This window comes from Ursus americanus, chromosome 8 (assembly GCF_024610735.1).
Source record: "Ursus americanus isolate L20-20 chromosome 8, mUrsAme1.1.p, whole genome shotgun sequence".
Lineage (NCBI taxonomy): Eukaryota > Metazoa > Chordata > Mammalia > Carnivora > Ursidae > Ursus > Ursus americanus.
This window is the reverse complement of record NC_142134.1, coordinates 15560143-15584540: the sequence shown is the minus strand read 5'-3', so window position 1 is coordinate 15584540 and position 24398 is coordinate 15560143. Positions and strand designations below refer to the sequence as shown.

General features: G+C 42.5%; 1 protein-coding gene across 3 annotated transcripts in view; it reads left to right on the top strand.

Moving 5' to 3' along the window:
• The window catches only part of AFF1 (ALF transcription elongation factor 1), a 193762-nt gene that overhangs the window by 80282 nt on the left and 89082 nt on the right, over positions 1-24398 (top strand). The window lies entirely within an intron of this gene.

Genomic DNA, 24398 nt, shown 5'->3' with positions numbered 1-24398 from the left:
AGAGCCTCAACATTATGGCATGTTACTGGAATTCACTGCTTCTGGGTATTAATTTACCTATCCCTTTTAAAGATTATATCAGCATTAATAGCTTTATGACTGTGGCCAATTCACATACATGAACAGTGCTTTTAATATTATCCATATTATGTATTGATGAGCGCCTCATTGCTCACTGAGAGCCAGCCGCAGTGTGCAGGGCTCTGAGCTGGTTCAGACAGATATATCTGTCTCCCGACATGAAGAGGAGCTCACAACTGGTTGGGGAGTGGAGTGGAGGACAGAAAATTAAGCAAACAAACTGGCCAATGAAACAATCACAAACTGTTAAAGCACCATGACATAAAACAAATGGGGTGTCGTGACAGAGAATAATGAGAGTGTGGAACTTGATCTCATGTCAGCCACAAGGATCTCTGACAAAGTTGACCTGAAGTGGAGAAAAAACAGGTCATGATGTATGTCAGAACTAACTGCCCTTTCAGAATATACATGGAAATAAGTGATAATAGTGAAAAGGACGGTGTTTTTAAACAGGGCAAATATGGTTTTAGGAAATACTGCCATGTGGCAGGTTCTTGAAATAAAAATTATTTTTGTGGATTAATTCTATCAAAACCCAGCCCTGTGGTTTTTGTTTTGTTGTGTTGTGTTTTGTTGTTTTTTATAAAGGCAAAATGAGTTCCATAACAAATTGTACTTTTAAAATAGAGACTCTATTTTCGAAGAGTTTTCCTTAATTGGTGCGTAAATATAAACAAGTTAAACGTGTGGAAAAGAAATTTGAGAGTACATTTTTCTTAGTTTGGAAAGCCATCAAATAAGGATTGGCGGTAGATTTAGGGAAGTCCCAGCTCAGTCCAGTCATAAGGAAGTGAAGATTTAGACAGTAAGGAGGGTATTTAGCCTGGCTATTAAATACAAAGGTTAATTTACAAAGCAACCTTTCATGCATGTGAAGGACTGCTATAGGAAGTGTGGTGAAAGATGGCCTCCACCTCACCAAAAACAGATCTTGAATTAATAAATTATATATGTTAAGGGGTTTAAGGAAAAGCCCAGGAATGAACTTCTCATTGAAGATAATTAAACATGAAAACACAGTGGAAGGTGGAATTCTTTTAGTCTGTTTGAAATAGGAAATAATCTTCTACCTTGGGTATCTTAGGAAGTAGCAGCTGGTTTAAGTACCTTTTTCTCAAGGGATTCTGTGGCTTCTTGAAAAAAAAAAAAAGTGATCACAACGAACTACTATAGGAACTGAAAGTTCGTACCTCTGCCTGCACCACAGCTGTGTTTGATTATACAAAGTTACTTCAGGGATCCTGCATTCATTATCACCTCATCTCTTTCGTACCTCTGTTTTACAGTGACTTTCAAATAAACATATTTACTTGTGGCCCTCTTGTGGCATAATATATGATAATTTTGTGAATGTATTGTGAACATATAAAAAGAACGTATATTCTTTATTTTCAGGGTCCAGAGTTAAATGTGGATTTGTACATCAGACCTGCCTTACATAATTTCTGTATTCTTATTTTTGTCCATTCTGTGGACTGAGAGATAAAATAAGTCTGATATAATTAATGAGCTTCTGTTTCTCCTAATAATCTTCTGAAGTCTTTGCTTTACGAATGTTCATCCAATGCTTTTGTTACATAGATATTCATAACTGTTATGTCTTCATTTTAAATTGCCCCCACCCCCAAATATTACTTTTAAGGCTTCTTCCAGAAGGTTTCTTTGAGTATTATATATTTTTTGAAAGCTATATTTTTGTATCTTTTATCTATGTGGAATTTGTTTTGGTTTAAGGAGTGAGGGTTCTGGAGTCCTCCTTTCTCTCAAAAGTAGTCATTCTGTTCTCTCTATTCAAGACTCATTGTGAAAACTGAATCACTGTACCTTTATAATATAGTGTGTTAATATGCAAGAGAGCTGATCTCCCTTCTTTACTCCTGCTTTTGGAATTTTCATGGATATATTTCAAGATCGACTTGAGTATTTTGTTAAAAAAAAGCTAGTGGCCTTTTAATGGGATAACTTCCTATAAAAACCTCATCCTGTTTTTCAGAAGTATTAAAGTTTTAGACAGGATTACTGTGTTCTTTGCAGATTTTCATGGAATGGAAAAGTGTAGGTTTGAGTGCCAGGGACTCCTGAATCACTAGTCAGACACCACTTGTTTATTTTGGGGACACTTGGGAAATCTTGGTTGCCTCAGTTTCTCCAGGAGGAAGTGAAAATATACATTTGCTTTTGTCCCAAATGAATGCATTGTTAATCTCACTCTCCGGAGTAGAATTGTATTTCTGTAGGTGACTCACATTGGACTTTAGGCAGAAGGATGATTTTGTAGTCTCTATTGCTGTAGAGAAGATCTCACTTTCTTTTCCTTTCCTTTTTTTTTTTTTTAAACTTTCTCTTTCTCTCTCTCTCTCTCTTTTTTTTAATTTTGTTTTTAAGTAATTTCTACACCCAACATGGGGCTTGAACTCACAACCCGAGATGAAGAGTTACATGCTCCACTGACTGAGCCAGCCAGGCGCCCTGGGAGGATCTCACTTCCTAGCAGATTTTTTTTTTCATTCACTTTTCCTTGACCGTAATAGGTAAAATTTCGACTCTTTAAAATATTCTGTAGTTCAGTAAAACAAAAGCAGCAATATACTAAAGTTAATTATAATTAAAATGAAAGAGAAACGTCTTCTGTAATTTTCAGCAACTGGACCAAACATTTTCTTTTTGTTCTTTTTCCACTTTTTCTTTAATTTTAAATGTTAGCACATTTTGAATCATTCTTGATATGTGTTTGATAGGTAATTTATTCAGTGTAGAGGGGGAAAGATGAGGTGGAGGTTACTTTAGGCTGTTGTGATTTTTTTTTTATTGTCATTTTTTCTTAAATTTGAAGAGGAACATAAGACTTCCAGTTCTTTTATACTTAGAAATGCCATGCTAAGAATATATTTTTAAAAGCCAAAAGCAGCCTAGTTAATATTGACTAAAGCAAGGTGTTATTTTATACCTTGTGCTAGGAGCCAAGGTAGTAACAGAACTCACACACGACCACAAAAAAGATGTTGCGATCTGTTCATGATGCTGGGTGTGGAAGCTACTCTGACTTTCGTATTTATGGGCTTCACTCATTTGTGTTTATTTCTAAGACTGTCATACTTGAAGAAGAACTAGTATAGCTCACAAACTAAACATTGAAGACCTAGGAGTTTTTCTTTTCTCTTCATACACGCAGGTACCTGTACACGTATGCTCACGCAGAACACACATGTTGCTTCAGCAGAAGTTGGAATCCTAATGCGGACTGAAGTGGTTACTTCTCATTGTGCCTTTAAATATTAGTTTAAAATTAGCCAACGAAAAATCGCATTTCTTGTTTTTGCGATCTCGTTTTAAAATTGGTAAGGAAATAAACAGATTTTTGGCAATTGTCTTTAACTTTGTAAACTTTAATTGTTCAGATTATCAAGAACAGAAAATTCAGATCTTATAGATTCTTAAAGAATTCCTTTAAAAATTGTGCCCAAACTGTAGGACAGCAAAAGCCACTGTAATGGTGTTGTTGTTGTTGTTGTTGTTTTGAGAGAAACCTTTCTGATTTAGTTCAAAAATCATTTCTTTCACTATGTTTTCATAGTTGAATTGCTGGTAAGAGTGGATGTTATTTCAATAGATGTTCGGAATTTAAAAAGAAAGCATGCATGATTTCCTATTTACAAACTGCTTTTCTTCCAGAAATGGGTTTGGAGCACAGAAAATATTTTGCAGAAGCAGCAACGAAAATCATGTGATGAAGGTTAGGCCCTAGGCTGAACCCGGAATGTTTCTTCACTTATGGTGCCAAAATGTCAAACATGTGGTACAATAATGGAAAACAGTGCAATTGATTAAACAAGGCAGATGAACCATGCTTGAATAAATTCGACAGTTTATCTTCTGCTTACTTACGTTGGTTCTTTTGGTGAGAGGGACGAGTGTTGTAAGGGACCTTTAGGTTTAATAGGAAGAAAAGGTGGAAAAAATACTCTTGGGAGTATTTCTGTTGTAAACTCTGTGTACTTTGAAGGGCACAGACCTTATGTATAATTTTGGCATATGATAATAGCAATTCTTTATTGTGCATTCTCTTATGTTTTGAGCCCTGAGCCAAGAATTTGCATATTTGATATTGAATCTATAGGGCAGGGGTTATCCCTCCCATTGTACGGATGAAGAAACAGAGGCTCATGGAGGTTAAGTGACTGACTCTCAGTGATTGACTGATCATGGTCACAGAGCCAGCAAGTGACAGCTGACACACAGCCTCTACTCATCTACTCTAGACTTTCACATAAATGCTGTCCTTGTCCTTCATACACTTATCTGTATGGTCAGTGCTCCTTGGTTTACTAATGGAGGAAAAGAATGATGGAGAAAATGGAACATAATTTGTGTGTGTGTGTGTGTGTGTGTGTGTGTGTGTGTCTTTTAACTGAAGTGTATGAAACAGGAAAAAGGAATGAGATGAGAATAGGGAAGTATAGTATGTGTAAAATGCCTCTCAGGGTGAGGAAACGTACAGAAGAAATGTGAGGTCAGTGTTTGCTAATGCCCTGCACTGGGAAATGCCTTTTCCCCACAACTTGGTTACCACAAGGGGAATTAAGGAGAGACAGTGCTACTGTTTGAAGCTGTGGGGTATTTGTAACTCGGGGAACTCCTATAATATTTGGAAAGGGAGAATTACGTGGGTGGAACTTCCCTGGATAGAAGATGTGAAATCCCTTGTACCCTTCATCCTCTTTCAGGAAGCTGCTTCCTTATAAGGAACTCATTTTGGAATGAAACAGGCATCCTGCTGCCTCTTCCTATTTAGTGGGAAGTGTGTGCACCCCTTTGCCTCTGCTGCAAGACACCACACTTTTCCTGCCATTCTTGGATTCTCCTTTTTTTTTTTTCTTCTGTTCTCTTACCCTGCTTCATATGCTCTCAGCTCCAGGGACCATTGTACTGTGGTTAGTACTGGATTATCTTACTTTGTCCTTGGGGAGGTGGGGGGAGGAACACAGAATGGGCGACGGGGGTGCCAAGGCCTGTGCTGCTCTGCCCAGCACTTGCACTCTAGCGGTATGTACTTACCAACGAGAGCTCACAGATAGTGAATACTTACTCTTGGCCAGGAACAGGGGCCAAGCGCCATGTATGCATTAGTTCATTTGATTCTTACAACGGTTCTGAAACTTTGGTAGCAATTAGAGCTTCGAGTTTGTGACCTGCCGTGTTGGCCATAGCTAGTAGTGACAGAATCTCGAAGGTGCCTTTCACAAAGGTAGCTCCGGATTTCCCGTGTCTGTTTTTAATGTGCCGCATTGTGGTGGATGCTGTTTTCAGTAGAAAACGAACGCTGTGACTCGGGGAATATTTCTCCTTCTCGACAGCAGGGCTCTCAACACAGGGAGGCAGGGAAAAGGGGAGGTTATTTTACCCCCCACCCCCACACAAGGATATCTGGCAAAGTCTAGAAATATATTTGATTGTCACAGCCGCGAAGACAGTGTGTTCCCGTCACCTGAGACGGAGGCCAGGGGTCCTGCTGAACGTCTTGCGGTGCGCAGGACAGCGTTCTCTGACACAAAGAATTACTTGGTTCAAGATGTCAGTAGTGCCTAGGTGAGAAGCCCTGCTCTGCTGGGTCCCCCTGGTTCAGAGGTACGCGGGTGTTTGTGCCTCAGAGAACATCAGTATGTTGTAGTGAGACCCCAGCTCACCCAGTGCTGGCCCCAGTGTGTGCCAGTTAGCCTGTTTGCTTCGGACGCAAGGCGTGTGTGCAGGACGCTGCTGGGCACCGTGTGGATTACACAGCCCTCTAGGAAAGGGAGAAGCGCAATGAACACTTCTGAGTGTGGTGGTGAGGAAAGGATGTGTTGAAGCAGAGGGGACGTGGGGAGGACAAAGGCTTGGATAGATAAAAGCTGCAAATTTGGAAAGGGTAAAACCTGAGTGTTTTTAAAGAGCACAGCTGGAGATACATCTGGAGACCTTTTCGGATTTCTCCTTTCTTACTCGCCGGAGTGCTCGCGCTTTACTCTGGTGCTATAGGGCATTAGCTCACTCAAACCTCACATTAGGTTTAGGGAATTGGTACCATTTTTACCACGACCTTTTTAAAATGGCTGACGTTCAGGTTAAATGACTTGTCCAAAGGACCTGCTAGAACTAAGTCGTGGCGCCCATGTGTGAACCCATCCCTGACTCCAGAGACCGTGCTCTTAACCAGCTTACGATGCTGGTAACCAGAGCGTTCCATCGTCTTGCGTATTGCTCATCTCCCTCTCTGCCTTCCTCGAATTCAGCAAAGCTGCTGCGGGAGACTGACACACAGCAGTCTCCATTCGGGGACCTCGAGTGGCCATCCGGTCGCTCTGTAGCAGACGGTGATATGGAGGGGTCAGAGGTGACGGAGCCCATTAGCAGAGAACTAAGGCGAGCCTTTTAAAGCAGCAAGGAAAGAATTCTGAGTGACATGGGGCCTCAACATATCTGGCAGGGAAGAGGTTGATCGCAGAAGCAGTTTTCAACTAACTCAAGGGAGAAAATAGGCAGAAAGGGAGATTGGTAGGTATAAGGTAACCACCTATTGTATTACAAATTTACTTGTGTAAAATGCATGTCTAAAATCTGGGCCTTTTGTATCTTAGATATCAGATGTAACTTAAACTAGGGAAACCATAGAATCAGGCCCTCCTTAAAGCCCAAAGCTTTCTGGCTTGGTAATTTTGTAGGGAAGGACTTGGAGGAAAAACACTTTGAAATATGAAGAAGGAAATGTGATTCCCGTGGTTCCTTTATAGGCACTAAATCTGAACATGAAGAAGTAGGACAAGAATTGGAGAAGATTAATTTTCTGAAACCTCGCAACCAACCTAGTTCTCAAATAGGGAAAAACAATGATTTTTCTTTTACAAAGGTGAAGATTGGAGGAGAGGGGAGGGAAAGGTGATTTAAGTCTCCACAGTGACTGCTAAGGAGATTGCCCTGAAAGCTTTCCAAATGGGAGTCTGAAATGTCCCCCTCCAAATGCATGTAGTATCTCTGCGGGATCCCTTGCAGTTTCTCAATAGAGCAAAAGCGGAAGATTTTGAAAGAGCGAGGTAAGGTTTTGCTCAGTGCGCGCACACAGAGAAACTCGTGCAGCCTGCAGACATACATAAGCTCAAGCTGTTCCAGTTCTGCCAACAGCAGCTGTCATGATGTGTCTCTCAGAGTGCAGGACCACTTCGGCTTCTTTCCTTTCAGGGAGTTGCTGTACTAGTTCATAGATGAATTTGTGCTTCCCCCTTACCCACACCCTTTTTAAAAAATATATATTTATTTATTAAAGAGAGTGCGGTCCCAAGCAGGGGGCGTGGCAGAGGGGAAGGGAGAGAATCTAGCTGACTGACTCCCTGCTGAGCATGGAGCCCGCTGTGGGTTGAGATCAGGACCTGAGCCGAAACCAAGAGTCAGACACTCGACGGAGTGAGCCACTCAGGTGCACCAACACCCCCTTTCCCCTCTCTGATAGGGACTTTGGGTTAAACCTGAAGTTTTATCTGTAGATGTGTGTGATGGAACCATGTGGGATCTCCTCGTGTTTGGCAGCCTCTTAGATCCTGCCATATTTACTAGTTTATTCTTGTGGCTATTTTTTCCCTAACATTGTATCAGGAAAATTTTTAAACATTCAGAAAGTCGGAAGAATTTCACAGTAAAAAGCCTTATTCCCAGATTATACTATTATCACTTTATTATTATATTTGTGTTACTATGTATGTCCTCATGTCTTCATTGTCATATCCATCCATTAATCTCTTATGCCTCTTGTGTAAGTTGAAGATCCCAAAATACTTCAGCTTGTATGTCATTAAAGTTAAGTATTTATTTACAGGGTTTTCCCCCTTTAACCATAAAAGGTAGGTATACCATGAAATGCACAAACTTTAGGAGTTTTGATACGTTTTGACAGCGTATATGTCTGTGTAACCCAAACCCCTATGAAGATACAGCACTAATCTTAGGGTTAGTTTTTAGTATGTATGTGGGAAGATGATTAGAAGATGAGTAAATGGACTCATTCCTGTTTTATTTTTCCTCCTTTCAAGGTGTTAATTTTGTGTATTTTTTATTTTTTAATTGTTTTTGAAGATCTATTTTGTGAAAGGCAGAGCTTCAGCAGGGGGAGAGTCAGAGGGAGAGGGACAGAAATCCTCAAGCAGGCACCCCGCTGAGGGCTGAGCTGGGAGCCAGCTGCAGGGCTTGAACCCAGGACCCTGAGATCATGACCTGAGCTGAAATCAAGAGTCAGACGTTTTACCAACTGAGCCACCCAGGTGCTCCTTGAATATTGTTTTTATTTTATTATTTTATTTTATTATTACTATTTTTAAAGATTGTATTTATTTATTTAACAGAAAGAGGGAGAGAGAGTACAAGCAGAGAGAGGAGAGGCAGACTTCCCGCTGAGCAAGGAGCCAGACATGGAACTCCATCCAAGCACCCTGGGATTATGACCTGAGCCCAAGGCAGACACTTAACCAACTGAGCCACCCAGGCGCCCCTGAACATTGTTTTTAAAATGACTTCTCCCATGACTGTCACAGACTGTAAAATTTCTTCTGTCTGTGACTAGGCATATGGTGACTGCTTTCTTTAAAACAAGCAAAGCCTTCTTTACAGAGTGCTTTGAAGGCTTGAGTCCAAAATCAATTTTTTTTGGGGGGGGGTTAGCCCTTTTCCCAGTGCAAGATACTTCATGGGGAGTACAGGCCTCTGTCCATTCTTTAAGACCTCCCTATTTCTGTGACAGTGGATGCATGTGACAGCATGTAATTACAGCCTGCTGGTTAAAGAGTGCATGTAGTGGAGGGGTGCCAGGATGATTGGGTCATGTTCTTCCAGGATCATGCTGCGGAAGTCATTGGTAGGGAGATGGGGGTCTCTCCTGAAAGAGGTGAACTTAGTTTATGTCACTCATCCTGAATGGGTGGGCTCAGGGCTCTCAGAGCCTCCCTCTTGGACCAGGATGAATGAGAGAAGTCTGGGAGTGAAGGAATGCTTTCCCAAGTAACCTGGTGGTAGGTCCATAGATAACCAGGGGCCCTGAGCTGACGTGGGGCAAGTTGTAATTTGTCAATCAAATTATCTGGTTGAATGTTACCTGTTTGTTTCTGTTCTGTTATCCCCCGGCTTTTGGTCAAGTCTAATATAAATATTTCAGCCACTTCTCAGCTATTTCATTGTAAGGGAATCGTTGAGTCTGTGATTGGGCCAGAGTTATAGGGAAGCAGCATTCCCCTGAGAGCAGAGGGAGGGTAGCAGCCTTAATTAGAGATCCCCTAGAAGGCTTTAAATCCAAGGAATAAAATTAAAATGTGTAAAGGGTTTCATTCTACCTTCGTTTGAAGATCTCGGTTTAATTTTATCAAGGCTGTCAGCCTGTTTCCTTATACTGTCAACCTGACAAATGTCCTTTTATTTAAATAAAGGTATTCAAATCTAGTGATGCAGTCTCCCACCAGACTTCTAAAGAACCAGGACATTTGAGGAACAGTAAGTTCTGACCTTTACTAGCAACCACTGGCTTAATTCTTCATATTTTCCGCAAACCACACCCGCCTGCTAGAGTAGATAGCTCAGGGAAGTTGGATGGAGTCACTGTGCCTTGGGAGTTTTTAATCCCAGAGCTTCTCCTAATGTTTTCTTTTGCTCTGTGATCTCCTTCATAGTCTGTCCTTTCCCATTCCCTTCATCCTAAAATCATACACAGTTATAGTGTGAAGTCTATTACTCTATTGAAGATGCAGCTGGAACCAGTGACTGGGATGTTTTTATGCCCCCTGCGTTTCCCAAACTTCCACCAACACACTCTTTTCACAGCCCTTCTGAGGCTGTTGACCAATAGGCCAGGCCGGGTAGGAGAGCTGAGTCCTGGAGGGAATAGATAAGATCCTGCAGTGAGCGGTGCCAGACCCTGGAGGCTGCCAGCTTGGCACACTTTTCACCACACACTACATTATGCTAATCTTTTGGAATAAAAGAGTAAGGCATTAAAATTAGATAGAGATAAGAGTGGAGATTTCTCATCTTTCCCCCTCAAGTCAGGAAAGCTGATAAGAGAGAAATTTGGTTTGTTACTTAAAGCCTTACATGTTTCAGAAGAAATTATTTCAGAAATAGTCTGTACTTTATTCCTTTAAAATGAAACACTTCAAAATAAACTTTAAAAAAGTCACCCTTTATCTTTCTTAATAATTTCGGGTCTAGTCCAAGGGCTGACAAATGTTTTCTGTAAAGGACCAGATGGTAAATATCTCAGGCTTTGCTGTCCATTCAGTCTTTGTTGCAGCTAGTCGGCTCTGCTGTTCCAGGTCCAAAGCGACTACAGTGTGGAAGTAAATGGGCAGGGCAGTGTTCCAATAAATCTTTATTTATAAAATCAGGCAGCTGGGCCAGATTTGTCTCATGAGCCAGTTTGCTAACCTCTGGTCTAGTCCATCTTTTTGTTTCTGCTAACTTTGTTTACTGTACATTTTTATATTGCAGTGTAAGCATTGATCAATGTTTATTCAAATTGGAATGTTCAAACACATTTTCCCCCTCTTTGCCACTGGTAGCCTTATTCTTTTTAAACTAATTTTACTTAAAAGCCTGAAACTTCTGGGCTAAGCGTGTCAGGAAATGAAGGAACAGTTCAGGTGGGGATGTTCAACTAAATGCTTGTTTCAAATTTATTACTGAACTTTTAAAAATCGTGGAATTACGACTGCTGGCTCAACAAACACAAGGACACGAGGAGGACTTGAAAATAGCGTAAAATCGGGGGCACCTGGGTGGCTCAGTCGGTGAAGCGTCTGCCTTCGGCTCAGGTCCTGATCCCAAGGTCCTGGGATGGAGCCCCACATCAGGCTTCCTGCTTGGCAGGGAGCCTGCTTCTCCCCCTGCCTGCCGCTCTGGCCCTGCTTGTGCTCCCCCCCTCCCCCCGACAAATAAATAAATAAATAAATCTTAAAAAAAAAAAAAAAAAGTAAAATCATTTGATTTAGGAAGTCAGGCCAGACTTTGCACAGCAAGGTTTTTTATTGAGTGGGCACCGGGAGTGTGTTCTTTGGGGCAATGAGGAGGATGGAGGGGTGGGAGGAGTGGACAGTTTTGTTTTTGCGATCATCTAAGGCCACAGTTAAGTCCATTTGCATTCTAAACTGTGACATCTCCACTCTGTTCATTTCCTAAAATTGATGGTTTTTCATGTGCAGGGTAATTTGAGGTCATTGTTTCAGGCCAAGAAAAGGCCACAGGCAATTCTCAGGGGACTGCTGCCCTAAAATATCACTGAGGCTCTAGGCCAGCCAAGTGGAGTGGATGGCTGCAAAAGGCTGTCATCCCCATGAATTGTCAATGGTTCTTTGGACCCTTTTTAGGAGAAATTTGGAGTTGCAGTTGGGCACTGAAGTAAGATGGTGCAAACACCCCATGGTGAATGCTCACCCCTCCACGACTTACATGCTTTCTCAGCAGGCGTGTGGAGGCCCCTTCCCCTCTTCCAAACTCCTGTTCATTCTTCAAGCTCAGATGTCATCGCTCTTAATTAAATCATCCCAGGCTTCTTCCATTAGAGTTGGTGTTTTTCTCCTGATTCTTTAGCATTTGTAACCAACCTCTGCAATCACTCTTAGCAATCTGCCCCCGCCCCTTGTATTTCTCCCTCTAGATTGTAGAACCTTACTTCTTTTGTCCTTAGGTCTAGCACATAGGAGGGGAGCCAATACGGAGGGGAAACCCATTTTCTGTGTTTTATTCTGTGAGGCTTAAGATCTTAGTTGGACTATGGAAAACCATAGAAGTGCATTCGTGCTCTTAAATAACTTTAAGTGGCATAACATTTAAAATGCAATTCTGTTGGAAGAAAATATTTTACAGTCAGAGGCTTTTAATATAAATCATCAGTGCATTTGGTAACTTTAAATGTTTGCTTATTGTTTCCTTACAATGGATATATTTGCTTCTGCTTCTCAGTTAAAAATGGAAATTGTAAAGCATTATAAAAGAGACAGTCTGTGAAGCTCCTGAAGTGTACTTTATTTTATTTAAAGATTTTATTTATTTATTCGACAGAGATAGAGACAGCCAGCGAGAGAGGGAACACAAGCAAGGGGAGTGGGAGAGGAAGAAGCAGGCTCATAGGGGAGGAGCCTGATGTGGGGCTCCATCCCATAATGCCGGGATCACACCCTGAGCCGAAGGCAGACGCTTAACGACTGAGCCACCCAGGCGCCCCCTGAAGTGTACTTTAAAAAAGAAGTTGAGTGAACTCTCAGATTCTAGTTTACTGGTGTTGAAGAAGGTGGAGGGTGCTGTATTATGTTTGATAAATACCCTTTGTTTTAAGCGAGTGAACTGCCTGTTGGCAGTGATGGGGAAAAGATGATATATTCTGCATATAAATGTCCATGGCTGGGCCAAAATCCAGTCCAAAGAATCCTGACAAGCTTTGTAAGGCTCATAACACTGCTTAGCAGAGGTCAAAATGAAGGGAGACTTCTCCAGGAAAACAATGACTTACTGTTTAGCTTTAAGGAGATGCCAATTATAGCCAGTGGTAGGAGGTGAGCTGGGGTTATGATGAAAATGAGAATATTTAGAAACATGTAATTGTTGCTTGTTGCCATATAAAATACCAATACATGTTTCCAGCTTTCTTCTCCTATAATAATCTCCCTGTTCTTCCTTCTTGAAATGTCTGTGGGGTGAAATGGAATAGAATAATGAGGCTGCCTCTCGTTTTTATGACATTAAGCTTGCTTTCTGTGAAAACAAATGTGACATGTGCAATTAACCAAAAGAAGATAACTGTAAGTCGGGGGGGGGGGATAAAGAAAAAACGTGAAGATTCTGTAAAAATCTAACAACACTGTATTCTTAGGTTGTCTGTTTAGTGTGATACGTAGTAGGTTTGGATATCTTTGTGTTTTTACGTTCATATGTTTGTTGGAGCCTGAAAAAAAACTTTTTTTTAGTCGTAGAAAGTTTATCTTTTCGCATATGCATGTCCACAGCAGCCTGTTTAACTCGGTTTAAGATACAATTGGCAGTGGCTTCTACTGGAAGTTGTGTGTTCACCGGGGAGTGGAAGATCCGTCCTTGAGTTTGGTCTTTGATATATACTCCCATAACGGAATGAGGTTCATTAAATGGATAGAGGAGGAGCCCTACAGTTTTTTTTTTTGTTTGTTCAGTAACCGAAATGTGCTGATGGGTCTCTACGTACTCATGTAAAGAATAAATGTTTAATATTTTCTTCTTTAGAAAAATAAATCACCTCTTGCCAGTTTCCTTATTATCCCATTGTTCCTCACTGTTCTTATCAATACATAGACATTGTTTTTCCTTTCATTTTCCAAATGTAAGCCTTTTCCTGTTGCTTTTTGCTGTTGGTTAGCAAGCCTAAATGCTGAGCATTTATCCTGGCTGAAGCAGTACTTGGTACGTTGGCCCAGTTTCAAACAGTTCTTCTTATCGTATGTGGTGCGATTGGTTCTCTGGAATGTGTGTGCGTTAGGAGTTCAGTCACTGGGAGGGACTCTTCCTTTTGGAAGGTAAATCTGTGCAGTTCCTAAGCTGCTCTGTAGAATGCAACTCATTCAGTTTGATGTATGCTGGGAGTTAGCTGGTACTCAAGATGTTAAGTGACAAAAAAATATCCACTTAGTATATTTGATCTCCTATGACTCTTCCTAACGAACAAAAAATAAACTTGCTCCTGAATAGTTGAGAAAAGAGTTGCCTTTCCCCCGCCCCCGTAAATCCCCTTAGGGGCATTTCAGCAGTCTCATGAGACGCAAGATGAATTTAGGAATGATTTGTTTTTCTCTTGCTTTCTGTGTGGTACTTGACAATTTGATGTATAAATCTGTTATTTGTAGGATGCTGTCCATAACTGCCTAATTAAAAAAAAATAACATACTATCTTTTCGTACTGTTTCGAAAATGCTTTTGTTAGCTTCAAATTGTACGATTTTTTTTAAAAAGAAACAACTACTTGATATTCTGCATCTGTATGCCGATTTCCATCCTTTCAGCCAATACTTATTTAGCCTAATGGGTTAGTGCTGGGTACACAGTGTGGCACAAGAGTGAAAAGGTGACTGACGGGTAGCTTACATTCTTGGAGGAGGTGAGCGTGGAGAGCCAAACATAATTAAACAGATAACTGAATAGACAAGATAATTTTAGATAGTGATAAAGAGACGAAGCGGGGTGAAGTGCTACAGAACTCCTGCTGGTGGGGCCAAGTGCCCGTTTCGATCTGGGACCGCATGGAGGAGCGCCCTTAAACTGAGGTGTTGGTGACAGCATTGCCCTCAGCTCTCTGGGTGGAGCATCCAGATGGGGATGGGCAGTGCACAGCCTCACTCGTTCCTGGCATGCAAAGGCCCATGTGGCTAGTAGTTGAGAAGGGCAGGGGGAGGGGAGTATATCTGGAGGTAGCAATTGAGAGGAGGTGTGCTGGGGCTGGGATGGAGCCTTCTAGGTCAGGCTTCTGGGTTTGGTCTTGAATGCTAAGGGAAGCCTATGGTGATCTTTCAGCAGTGGAAGGAGCCATATAATCTCATTTGCATTTTAAAACTCTCTAGGTCTGTAGGTCCTTGTTTTGTTTTCCCCATGATGCATTTATAACAGCATGGAGAGATTTTTCATTTTGGGATTTTTGTTGTTGGAAGTTTTAGTCCTAGAGACAGCTTATTAATATCATTCTGAATCTTATTTGATTTCAAATTAAATGTGTATTTGCTATAAATGTTACTCAGACATTTTTTTTTTTTAAAGATTTTATTTATTTATTCGACAGGATAGAGACAGCCAGCGAGAGAGGGAACACAAGCAGGGGGAGTGGGCGAGGAAGAAGCAGGCTCATAGCAGAGGAGCCTGATGTGGGGCTCGATCCCATAACGCCCGGATCACGCCCTGAGCCGAAGGCAGACGCTTAACCGCTGTGCCACCCAGGCGCCCCAGACATTTTTTTTTTTTTTTTTGGTGTCATATACTTGGACTTTCATGACTAGTAATATGGCAAACTGAAAAATGAAAACCTGTAGTGTTAACTGATAAACATATGGTGTTAGCTGAGGCAGCTTTCGTGGCTGACCTAGGAAGGAGAGCTGTCAGCCTCCTTCTAGGCTTGAGTCATTTGATGGGTACAACAATCTGGTAAAATCAGTTTTAGGTATCAGACAATGAATCATATGTTGTCATCAAATAATGAATAAGACTGGCAGACTTCAGTAGAATTCTGGATTGTTTGAAATTGAGTAATGCTTGAGTATAATCATTGAGTCAAAGATGTATACTAAGCATCACTTTTTGCCAAGCACTGTGCTCTCAGGAATAGTCCTTGGCGTTAAGGAGCTCAGCTAATAAAGAAGATCTGCAGGCACGTGCGCGGTCCGTCTTGTGTTCGTAAATGCAAACATGGACAGATTTATAAGAACAGATGTATGCCAGAGAAAGTCATTCACGGCAGGGATGGGAGGTGAGAGTGGAGGTTGGTGCTGGGGGACTGGGATGGAGGGGCAGGGATAGTCCAGAAGGCTTTCAAAGTCAGGGGGCAGTTCATGAGAGAACTCGCAGAGATAAGGGCTGTGCTTTTTCCCCCCCACGCCTCCCAGTTCCTTGTGTTCACAGTGTCTAGAAAAGAGAGAGGGGGCAGAAATTGGTCTTAACCTATTTTGGGGTGAGAAATAAGCAGAAAGAGGTCTTACCCCCTGAAGGTTAGAGGCTTCTTCTTGAAGCCAGGTAGTGAAGGGCATTGCTTGGCTTAACCACCCATCACCTTTAATCCTGTAGGCTCTTTTGGGTTCAGAAAAGTTGTAAATAGGTGAATAATAAGATCCAATTCATGATTTTTAGAAAGTTCAGTGAGGTACCTGTGTGGAGCTAAGTGGCTCAGAACAAGGCATCTAGGGGGGCTGTGCTCCGAGTCGGAGTAAGGAGTCCACACATCACTTTGTTTGAATTTTGTATGCTTAATAGGTTTAATACGCAGAACATTTTGTTGTTGTTGAGTATGAATTAAATGAGACAAGCATTTAAAGAAAAGCCCAGAACTTTGAGCTTGCTAGTCTATATTCTTTCTTCGTTTGTGATCATCGTGTTCTTTTATTTTGTGGCTGTAGTGATGCAGACTTTGACCAGCCTCATTATTTTAGAGGTGTGTGATGTGGTCCTTCGTGGTCAGTTGAGTGTGTAAGAAGAACGGCATGGTCATGAGGCCAGTGCTCCGGTTGGTCCTCGTACAGACGAGACCTGCAGGGGAAGAGCCAACAGCTTCTGCCCATGTTTCTGATTGGTGCCAGATGTGTAGTCTCCAGTAGGCAGGCGGTCTGAGGGAGCTCTGAGCACCAGGGACCGTTATAACTAAATGGGGGGACGGAAATAGGTGGCAGATTTATCTCTAGTGAACCTGTTGCCACTGTGGGAGGGAGGGTGATTTCTGAATGTGCTTTCAGTGAACTGTAAGTAAGAACTGTCAGCATTTTAGGGATCCCCTCTGAGAGACTGCCATTTTCTGGAATTTCTCAGTAACATCACTATGTTCTCATTTCAAAGAGCATTAACAGCAAATTTTACTAACCCCTGGCACATAGATTGTCAGATCTGCAAGGTCGGGAGCCATTTCTTCTCACTGTTGTGGTTTGTGTAATTGTGCCATTTGCATGATGTCCTTCCTCAGTCAGTACTAGTTTTTTGTTTTTGTTTTTTTATGTTTAAAATATGCTAAAAAAATAAAACGTGTTTAGAAGGTAAGGGACTATGTCCTACACATAGGAACGCAGTAGCTCATCCGTCTCCTTTCCCTCATCCTCCTCTTGTTAGAGTTGTGTATTCCCACCCGCACAGCTTCCCTCACTGCCCTTTTAAGATCGTTGAAGAAGACAGATTCTTATGCTTTTCCATCTATAGGGTAAAGATGCCTCTTGAAATATATTTGTGATCTATTAAGATAACCAAAATGGACTATAGTTAGACTACTTTTCTTTCTTTCTTATTTTTTTTTTATAGATTTTATTTATTTATTTGACAGACAGCCAGCGAGAGAGGGAACACAAGCAGGGGGAGTGGGAGAGGAAGAAGCAGGCTCCCAACAGAGGAGCCTGATATGGGACTCGATCCCGGAACGCCGGAATCAGGCTCTGAGCTGAAGGCAGATGCTTAACGACTGAGCCACCCAGGCGCCCCTAGACTACTTTTCTAAAAAAACAGCTGCTGGTGTTTGGACTTCGGGACATAGTCTCTAATGCACAGCTTTTGCAGATGGGTCTGTAATTATTAGTAATGATCGAAGACTGAGTCCAGGGGCCAAAGTCCGTGTTCATAGGTTCCAGTGAGAGTTACTGACAAAATGTTCAACACTCCTGTATTTCTTTAGCCCTGATCTTGATGTTGTTATATGAAGCAATGTCTTTTGTTCTTAATCAAAATTTTTAACTACACAAATAATGGATACTATCTTGTGAAAAAAAAAAAAAAGTTAAAATGTTCCTTAAACCACCATACTACCACTTACCTCCTCCACCCTAATCTGGTGCTGCTTCTTGATAGATTTTTGTAAAGGGAATCCTTTCAGACACTTGCTACATGTTAACATGCATGCAGAAAAATACCTGGCAGATTCATTTTGAAAGGTAAGTTAACATGTCTCTCATTAGGGTGGAAGTGACTGACTTTTTTACTCTAGTTTGCCCAGGTAGAGGCTCTCTCAGTTTAAAATTCATAGTATGCCTTTAAGTTACGTAAAAAAATCTTAAAGGTTGATTTAATTTTGCAAAATGGAGTTGTATACAACTCTTTCCATATTCTAACGAGGCTGAGTCTTCTGTGGCACGCGGAGTAGCAGAGAGCTGTTACTCTGAGATGGTCCTGATCCCCTGGGAGCTCCTCCAGGAGAACAACAGTGACAGAATGCTATTTTGTCATTTCACTTGGCTGATATTTATCTTTTATATTAAATCAGATTCGGTTTTTGAAATTAAGGATTAAGTCTTGGATTGTTTTTGCATTTATTGTGTACGTTAGGTGATGGGGGAGGTAATAAAGGTGAAATCTTCAGAGTACTTAGCTGAGTGATTTTTATTTTTATTTTTTTAAAGATTTATTTATTTAAGAGAGAATGAGAGAGCGAGCGGGAGCAGAGGGGAAAGGGAGAAGCAGGCTCTCCACAGCGCAGGGAGCCTGACGTGGGGCTCGACCCCAGGACCCTGGGATGATGACCCTAGCCGAAGGCAGACGCTTAACCGGCTGAGCCACCCAGGCGCCCCGCTGAGTGATTTTTATTACAAGAAAGCCTGTTGAAAATTCTTTTATATGCACAAGTGAAAGAGGGAGAAGATTTTCCATTCTTTGAGGCAACACTTCTTTCTTCTAACATGGAGCCACTTTGATTTCTAATGTTTAAATTGTATTGATGAGTAATACAGTTTTAATGACAAAGCAAACTTTGTGCTTTGAAGTATATTGACATTTTTCTGTAATGTGTGAAAAATGGTCCCTGAATGTTAGATTGTCGGACTAGAGAAACCTGGGAAAAAAGGGCCAGAAGATGGACTGTAAAAGTCAACAGGGGTGGTTTTCAAAATAAAAAAGTCACTTGCACAAGAGTAAGAACCCAAACCCGCCATCCTTGTGCCTCTCACTTTGTGACATGCTCTATCACCAGTCTCTAAGCCAGGGTTGCCCAACTTTCGTGAATAGACTTGAGAGTTTTCAGTTTCATCTTCACACATTCAAGTCAGAATGGCAGAGAGCTGCTCCTAAAACAGTAAAAAGACGCCTTCTTTTCCAAAGTTAATGTACAATTGTAGATTTGAGGATTTTTCCTTTCCGCCGAATGTCTCTTCCATGCCTCCGGAGATGAAGACACTGGAGAAATTACACCCTGTTCCCCAAGGGAGAATTAAACTTTTAAACGCGAGTTCTAGAGAGAGTGGGTCACATCTATCAGAGGCAGGTCTGTGTGAAGTGGCCAGTCAAGGGTGATGAATGGGTAGTCAGCTGTGCACAGCCTGCCCCGTGGGCCCAGGGTTGCCATGGAAGCACCCAGTGGCATCCCGAGATCCTGCATGACTAACCTAGATCAGCAGCAGGGCCCGTGGGCTCCAGCCTGGAAGAAGGTGCTCCCAGCCAGACGATGGCCTAGCCGGCCTGCTGCCCCACAGCTCACACTCAACGTGGGCCTTCCTGTTACTGCCTTTTCCTCCTTCCACGTTCATTCCTCTCCTTTTTTAGTGCAAGGGAAGGTGACAAAGAGGAGCGCTCTCATTAAACCATAGAGAGCTGTGATTTCCTCATTGCACCGCAGTGTTTTACCACACCCACCCATAACCCCAAGGAGGAGCGTTTGAAAAGTCACAGTAAATGTGCCCCGACAGGCCCCAGCATGGGCTTGACTAAATGACCGCATTCAGGGCTGAATGGGCAGCTCCGAATTCCTCAGGAGCTTCACCACCTCTCCGAGAGCGAGAGCATCCTGGCGTGTTTTACACCCCCAGCTTCGCTCGGGCTCCTGTGTGGGTTAGACTGGCGGAATTCCGTCACTGAAGACCTGTGTGACACAGCCCCCCTTCGTAATGGCTCGTGCGCTTGTGTTCTGCAGGGCTCTGGAAACTGAAGCCTGGGGTTTCCCCTTTGGTCTTTGTAGCTCGCTTAAAAAAAAATAAAAAATAGAAGGAGGACGTGGGTTGTTGGACTTTGCAGAGATCATTTTGATGCATCAGCGCTGAACCTCTGCAGATGGTGGACGTAGTGTGTGACCCAGAAGCAGCGATGTGGCGAATGACAGTAATTCCCTCTTTTATGTAGGCAGACTTGTGGTGGAACTCCTGGCCATCTGCCGGGTGGTCAGACTTTGCACTCTCCCCCCGGGGCCTTATTTGTGAATGCCGTCAGTTGCTTCAGATCCTCCTGTGACTTGGTGGTCCTTTTCTCCCCAGGTGGGGACTCCTGGGCTGACGAGACAACTGGCATCGAGGCCCAAGGAACATGGCCTAGGTCAGTGGCCAGAAGTTACTGGGAGGGGAGCCCTGATGTCGGGCATGGGATGGCGGCTTCGGTGCAAGTTTATTTGCAGCCTGCCCTGGAAAGAAATTAATGTGAAGGGTCCCTTACCGCACTGGAGGTGACTTGTGAGTCCAGAGATTATTATGGGGCCAGTGACCTCAAGTCTGTCCATTAAAAAGGGCTCAGAAAAAAAGAAAGGCTCTAAAATCAGAATTGTGGTGCAGTTTTTATAACTGGAGGAGTAACTTCATGCTGCCAGCCATCCCTCTGTCCAGGGGCTCTCTGTCAGGTCCGGACGCACAGACAGGCCCGTGTGGATACATTGAACCGAACACACTTTGTGGCTCTGAGATTGCTGGCAGGGATAAAACCTCACGGATCGACACGTACCTTCTTTGAGACCAAGGAATTGCGAGTGATTGTGAGTGAGCGCGCGTACAGCACACCTCCTTTGTTGTTGCCCTGTTTAACACAGCCTTGCTGTGCAGACCTCGCTAGCAGAACTGTGATTAAGAATACACGCTTTAAAAAAAAAAAAAAATACACGCTTTTTTGCCAAGCAGACCTGCATTTGAATTTTAAGGTCTGTCGTTTAACAGCAAATTAATCTCTGAGCTTTATTATTTTTTTTTCCATCTGGAAAATGGGGTGCATAAGCTCCCTCTCACAGAGGTGTTGTGAAAGTTAAGTAGGAGACTGCTGAGATGTGTCTAAGTCAGTGCTCACCGGGTAAGAGACGCGAAGTGCTGGCAGTCCTCGGCAACCTGCTGTTGCTGTCGTCCTTGCTCCTGTTTCTGGTGAGCTTTATTAAACTGATCCGTAGCCCCCAAGAGGAGTGTGCTTTCTTGTACTCTTCAGAACCATCTAGAAACCTGTTACACGTGCAGATCTCAGGCCCCGCATCGTATCTCCTGACTCAGAAACTGGGGGCGGGGGGTAGGTCTCTGTGCTCCACGTTCTCACAGGTCCTCCAGGTGATTCTAGTGCTCACTGGTTCAGGAACCTCTCATCTAATACAAAAATGCTCTGTGGAGAGCAAGGAAGGAGCACTTGTTGCTCACTCTGTTCTGTGTGGAACAGTGGGAAGGTCTGATGGTAGAAGGCTGATGTTCCATGAGGAACGTTCTTCCCGTGAGGAAGAATGTTTCTCCTCCACACCAGAGGAAAAACGCCACCTTTAATTAAACGAAGTGATAGTCAGCTTGTAATTATTCAAAGGTAATTAACAGTCTGTGAATCATGTAGGACATGTACTGCTACCTAAAATCCCCTCATTTAAAATTCTTCCATCCACCCGCTCTTTGCTTCCACTTTGAATTAAAAATGATGTGTAAGGCTGAACAGTGATTTATGGACTCATGCTACTAATTGCATTGATATTTTTAAAATCTGTGTTTCCCCTGATGTCAAAATGGAACCAAGAAAAAGAAAATATTCGTGAAAAAATTTGCTTACGAACCTTAACAAACCATTCTTTAAACCATTGCAAACTTACAGGAAGTAAAAGCCAAAATAAACCAGAGAGCTCCCCAGTACGACTGGTAAAACCTGGTCAGTGGCAAGGAGAAGGTAGACAATCCAGAAGAATGAGGGCTCACAACTTATGCTGTGAAGTCCTGGGAATTGTGGACTGGTCACTTCCTATCTCTTCTGCCTTCCTCTGCCCTGCCCAGGAGCCTTGGGGAGTGAGACCCAAGAGACATTGTGGGGCAGAGTGAGTTTCTCTCATTAAGTCCAGACCTCATTAACTCATCCTACCAGTGCCACTCGTGAGGTCTTTCCTCATCTCACTATTTTTGGGTTTTTTAGTTGAAGGGTAGTGGTTAAAAAAAAAATAAAAAGAAAGAAATACATTCAAAGCTTGTTTCCAAATTGGTATAGTATTACATATGTCTGCCAATAAAATCTTGGTCTGGGTTTTAACTTTTTTTATACTAATGAAATAAAACCTTTAATTAAGCAGAGTCACTAATTTAATAGGATTTCTTCCCTGTGGGAGGTACCTTGATTTTTGAATCACATAGCAATAAGCCACTGTTAGGAATGTTGTAAAATTGGGTTCTTATTATTTCCATAGCAATTTTTATTATTTAAGAACTAAAACCTAGAGGTTTGTGGTAAAACTTACCGAACTGATACTGAGATAAGGCTGTGCTGATCAATTTACGAATACTTCAGTACTTTTAAGCCAGGGTAGCTTTTCTTTCAGATATGTGTGGAGTTGACAGGAAAATGCAGTGAGGGCCCCAAACAGCCTGCTGGTTGAAGTGCTGCTGGCACAACCTCACTTTCCAATCTGGACCTGAGAATTTTGCCATTTGGGGCTCCCTTTTCGGAGACACCGGTAGCTGGCAGTTCTGAAGTGGGCAGGGATTCTGGCGTTGTACCCAGCAGAATCAGAGAGGGCGAGACTAGTAAAGCAGGTGCCCTAGGGGGCAGCTTCTCCTACTGTGTGCACCCCGTGTGGGGTCCGTGTACCAAGTAGCTTTGGAAAAGAGAAGCTTGGCCTTCCAGGTTGCGCACGGGACAGTTGCCTGCTCCACCCCCTCTGCAAACAAAGTGGCTGTCAAAGCAAGTTTGAAGGAGAAAAGTTATTTCCTGATCAGCCCTCTTTTTGGCTCCCATGGATGTATGTTGATGTTACATGATTTTTTTTTTTTTTAAGCCAATGAGGAATTACCAAAATTATAAAATAACTGAAAGGAATTCCTGAGTAGTCATCAAAGTCCACTGTGCTTTTTTCAACCATAAATAAATGTAATTGTCCAAAACATGTGAGATTCACACTCTGTTAAAGAAGACGCCATAGCCAGTTTCTGGTTTAGTTTTTGCTCAACTTTTTCAGTATGTTGACTAACATAAATTGTTCACTTTGTAGTTCTCTTATGAAGTAGGCCATTGAGATAGCCATCGTTTAGGGAAGGTTTTTGTTACGGTGGTCTAAGCAGGGAGTTCTTTTCCACATCCAGGTGAACGTAGCCAGGGAGCTTAGCCTCCCCACCACCTTAAGGCTATGGAAACAGCGGAAAATCACTTTTTAGATGGCTATTTTTTTTAAAAAGTGTTTTTGCATATGTCTTCCAGAGCTAATTTTTTAAAATTACAAGTAAGTTTTAAAAAATATACTGTAAGCATTGTGGCTGTTTTTTAATTTAAAAATATTTAATGATTAGTGTCTGTGCAAAGCACCATGGATTAGCATCAAGAAAGAGATAAATGAGAGGTTCTATTTTGATGGGAGTTCACATTCTAGGCGAAAGGGGAGGAGAAGAGAGAAGCAGTCAGTCTGTTCTGTCAGCCCAGGCTTGGTGGATTTGAGGGAGCCTTTAGAGTGGGTGTCCTTGGAACCACTGAAGAGATTTGCTGGTAGCTAAAAATTGGGGATGGTGGTGTGAGGTTGAGAGAGAAGCAGAGGAAATTTGTGTGATTAGAATGAAAGCATGAAAGTCCAAGGTACCAGTGAGGAGCAAGGAATAGTCTAGTATGCCTGCAATATAGAGATGCTTTGCGGGAGACTCCTGTTTCATGGGTAAGCTGGTCCTGGAAGAATCGGTTATCATTCAGGTTCTGGGGTGGGGATTAGAATGCAGAAGGCTGCTTTTAACAGGGTATGTTTGGGGAATGGACATGACCATCACGTAGAAGGCATGTGGCTGTGCAGGGAAACAGTGGGGTAATATCTAGAGTAAATCTGTACCAGATTCTTTGGGGGATTTTAATGCCAAAGCGAAGATTCCGCAGCAGCAAAGAGCCATCAAATGTGTGTTATTTTAAAATGTGGATAGTGGCATGAGGACCACAGCTTTAGATTGGATTTCTTTCCATGAGAAGGCTAGTTCGGAGGGACAAGATGTTGGGGAGGCAGGGAGGCCAGTAAGTAGGCTCTTTTCAGAGGAAATAAGAGAAGTCATGAGAGCAGAGAGGCCAGGAAAAGGGGTGTCTGAGATCAGGGCTAGAGTTTCTAAAGGTCTTGGCAAGACAATTTAACGTTTTCCTACTTATTTATTTACATAATGTTGGGGGAAAAGATTCAGTAGCTACCCTAGAAGCAAGTGTATGAGGACAAAAGTCAGTTTATAGTTCTTGTTTTCATTATTCGTGTATATCACATGTGGGGGTCAGGAGGGTGTGGCTTGTGTTGCCCGCCGGAGGCAGGCCCACTTTTGGGCCAGCTCGCTAGAACTGCACTCTTGCTGGTTCCCTCTCTGCCATTTGTTTGTCAGTGAGTGCCTTTTGAACCCCTTGTTGTGCCAGGGCTATGATTTAGGGTGTATTTTTATGTGGTTTAAGTAGGGCAATCAGATCATCAG